The 4058-nt window shown below is 40.6% G+C and overlaps 1 long non-coding RNA gene across 1 annotated transcript; it reads right to left on the reverse strand.

Moving 5' to 3' along the window:
- Positions 1-411: 411 nt before the first annotated feature.
- Positions 412-2078, reverse strand: LOC136297928 (uncharacterized). The gene is made up of 2 exons (XR_010723248.1): positions 1883-2078; positions 412-1389 (listed from the first exon to the last, which is right to left on the reverse strand). It is a non-coding gene; the product is annotated as an uncharacterized lncRNA (long non-coding RNA).
- Positions 2079-4058: the final 1980 nt, after the last annotated feature.

Here is a 4058-nt window from a genome sequence, read left to right on the forward strand (position 1 = left end):
CTCTTAGAGTACAGCTGCTTATGCGCCTTCTTGGCTCCAAACACTTCAAGAAAGGCATCTACATTCTGAAACATAAAGAAAATAAAACCAGATAATTTTTCTTCATCTAGTTTTGGTCCTCTGAAAGTCTGGGTCTACAAATTTATTTGACACCAAATACCCCTGGGAGAACAGTTCCATTGACTTTATGTGTCTTTAGATAAGAGCCGACCACAGGCAAGTGAATGTAGGAATGAGAGGTAAGGATTTTAAACAATGGGATTCTAACCCTAAACTACTTCCTACTACACCTAAGCAAGAATCTGCCTGATTTTTCCTTATGCTCACCAGTAACTAAAAATGGTAATTTCCACTTCTATGACACATCTGTAGCAACAACCAAAACCACTCACAAAAGGAAAAACTCACAAATATTGGAAAGAGTTTCTGGTGGTATTTTCAATTCCTGACATACTAAAGTACAAGAAATAATAATAATAATAAAAAAAATCTCTATTCATGCATAAAGTCTTCATATATCAAAAAGCCACCTCCAAACCCACAAACCACAACAAAAGTCAGAAGAGAAAGAGGGGGTGAAAAGGAGAACATTCAAAGTTTTTGGATTTTTCTCCTAGTGCCCCTGAGTCCTCAGAAGTCCCAGCATGATTCCAGGTTTCTCTTTGCCCAGAAGAGTGGAGGGGAAGGTTCAGTGCTCCAGCAGCAGCTCCTGTGCTCAGGGCCAGCAGAGAGTCTGGGCTCAGCCCTACACAGCTGAAACAGAGCCACTGACACCTGCAGCTTCTCCTGCACCTTTTCTGTCATCTTGGAGACATCAGGAGCTAAGTCTGCATCAATTCATACAGTTAATGCTTGCTCACATTAGAAGTGGTTCAGCATGTGATTAAAGTTTGCAGTTTAATAAGTAATTACAGCGTTCCTGCCGTCCAGCCTGCTGCACTTTTCTACCTACAGCACTGACTTGAATACAAAACCAGTGAGTCTATTCATGCTGATGTCTTCACTGTGTGCTCTGCTCTTATTTGCACCCCCCCAAATTAAACATTTAAGAGGCAGTTAATAAAACTAACAGTTAGACGAGACACATTAAACAGAATTTCTGCAGAATATATTAAAATTTGGTATTAGGATAATTATAAACCAGGTTACATTTTCTTCCACTTATTTTGGTTACAATAGATTTTTACAGTACTCTAGTATTTAGCTAAATTTGAAATAACAGCTGTATTTCCAATGCAACAAATTAAATTGGTGTATTCCTGGTCACATATTCACACAAAGACGTGAAGCTGCCACTGGCTTCCAAGGAGAAAATTCCCCAGGAGTTTAAGGCATTTAGGCTGGCCTTGCTCATTCAGCTCCTCTGCCAGGTAGGAAAGTAGGCTACATCTGAACAGATAAAATAAAAAAATAATAATAATAAAAAATAATGCTGTATATTCAACTTATTAAAATAAATTTTTACCCTAGTTTTTTTCCTCACCACCAATATATATGTAGCCCTGTGCACTTCAGTGCCCCAACACATTCTTTTCAGTTGTCACTGTAGTCCCTGAGTTGTGCCATCACTGTTAGATGCACTCAGGCAATAATTATATTTTAAAACTGCTTAAGTTGTTCACACAACAGTATTTCTTCACCATCAGGTGAACAGACTTTTAAAATGAGCACCCCACAACACATTTACACGTGTGTTTTTCTGGCTGGTGTCAAGCCCAAGTGACCACTACTGCAGGACACTTCTTCCTGTGTGGCACACCCTGCCCTCAGCACGTCCTGCACTGAGCACAGCCAGGCTGCGACGCTGCACATGCCAGAGCAAAGCAATGTCACCAACCCAGCACAGCCCTCCCTGAGATTAATTGAAAAACAAACAACCAACCAGAAAAACCCTGAAGAGAGATTTTCCTCATCTCAGTATATTAGAAGAGGGATTACTCCTGACAGCAACTTGAGAGAAGAAGAAATAAAGGACAGAGAAGGGGGAAGTAGTTTGCAGCATTCAATCAGTATGCAGCATCAGACTCTTAATTTGCAAAAGCTGTGCTGTAGAGACATTCCAGCATCGCTGATGGCCACTTTGCTTCCAATGGCTGTAGCTACTGCAGATGAAGCCTAATGACTTCTGTAGCTGTGGAAAGATTTCCCCAAGTGAAAGTAGTTGTTAAAACTTTGTTTCCCCACTCGTAGGTCGGTCAGACAGAGCACACACAAAGGGGAATCCATTTCTGTGATTTTTGTCAGGGCATGTCCTCTTGGTTACCATACAGCATATGTTCAGATTGCTTTGATTAGCTTTCCCTCTCTTGGTGTGTGCAGGAAAGGCACAATAACTTCAGTCGTGTCATTAGCTCCATCTCAGGGCAACTCCCTGAGAGACACCTGTGAGGTTCCATGACTCACACATAACCCTTTTTCCTCATTACTCCAGCCCCAGTAGCAGGAGTGCAATATTGTCTCCCACAGATCTGTATTAGTTGAAGCTTGGTAGGGAAGGAGGTTTGTATGGGATCAAAGCTCCAGCCTCCACTTGTCCACCTGCTCCTGGTCATAAAAAGAGGTCACCTGGCTGTACTTTTAAAATAAACTCAGTATCTAGTTAGCCTGTGGTAGCCCAGGGAATATTTTAATTTCCTTTCACAGAAACAGAGTAGATACTGCTGACCTCCAGGAAAAAAAAAAACAAAAAACCAACCCAAACCCAATACAACTATATTAACACAGTTTAAAGTAATCTTCTGAATTTCCAGTAAGGCAATATAAAGTAAGGTTAAAAGTCTCTCAACTAGTTTACTCAATACAGACTCAATTATAGAACTACTAAAAATGACCAGGTCCTGAAAGCATCTCTGCTGTAAAAGAGGAGCTGAAAGCAGGCAGTGCATGCCACCCACTGCAGGCTGACAGTGGGTACCACTACAGAGTTAATAATAAACAGACACCATAGATCCTCAGCCCTGGGCTCTGCACCTTCCCTACACATGGTGAATGCACTGTGGCATGAGCTGAACCCCAGGTCACCAGGCTCCTCTCTGCTCTTCTGCCCTAATGGGTTTAACAAATCTTCTCTTTGTTGTTAATGCCAAGCAACTGCTACCAGTATCACTTCAACCTTGATGTGTCTGCTTAAAATGCTGCTCTTCCTCCAAGTAAAATCATTTTGATCAGATTCTGTCCTCTGCGCTTCTCATCTCTCCCCTAAACTGAAATGTGAAACATTTAAAACAATAAAAATCACTGTACTGGAAAGCTGCACTGTTTATTTTTCGCACACTGCACGCAAGTGTACAGCAGACCTTTAAGAGTTCTAAATTCATTCTGACCTTCTTCATCGGTTATTTACTTTGAGCCTTGAGGAAATGCTTAGCTTAAATGGCCTTTTTCCCTTTCAGAAATCTAATCTTCCAGAAAAATTCCACTGGACAGCAGGTTTTGTAATGGAATTACTGTAGTTAATTCCTATCACAGCAGTTCCTTAATGAAAGGCTGGAAGAAAGTCAACAGGTACTGTATTCTGTAAAAGGGACTGTAAATATGAGTGTCAGAGTTCAGAAAGGTGTGTCATCTTCCCATCAAGATAATTAATGGTCTCTCGAGTCAGACAATTAAAGGTTGCAATAATAATCTATAAGATATCTCCCTTTGTTTCCCAATTAAAACTTTTCAGACTAATTAAAACCATGCTTGTGTCATGCAGTGTGGTGGTTTCCAACCGGGGCAATAAAATAATGGGTCTCAGCCAGAGAAGATAAACGCCTGGAAAAAAATTACCCATTTAAGCACCATCTTATGTCAACATTGATCTATGAAGTTTTGCTTCACATAGTGGAGGAAACCATCTTCTCCTTAAGGTAACCTGCAGTCATTTTCATAAAAGCTGAGAGCCTCGACTTTTATTAGTTCTCTTCAGGGAAACCTTTATCCATTAAAGTCCTGTAACCAAGAGCCAAGTGCTTGGGTTCCACAGAACAAATGAGCCCAATGTAGTGTCAATTATACAAAAAAAGAGAGACAGATTAATTAAAACTCTTCAGAAGTCTCTTCAATATCATTGTCTG

The sequence above is a fragment of the Chamaea fasciata genome, unplaced genomic scaffold (assembly GCF_029207755.1).
Source record: "Chamaea fasciata isolate MVZ Bird 193981 ecotype frontalis unplaced genomic scaffold, bChaFas1.0.hap1 SCAF_16, whole genome shotgun sequence".
In the NCBI taxonomy this organism is placed as follows: domain Eukaryota; kingdom Metazoa; phylum Chordata; class Aves; order Passeriformes; family Sylviidae; genus Chamaea; species Chamaea fasciata.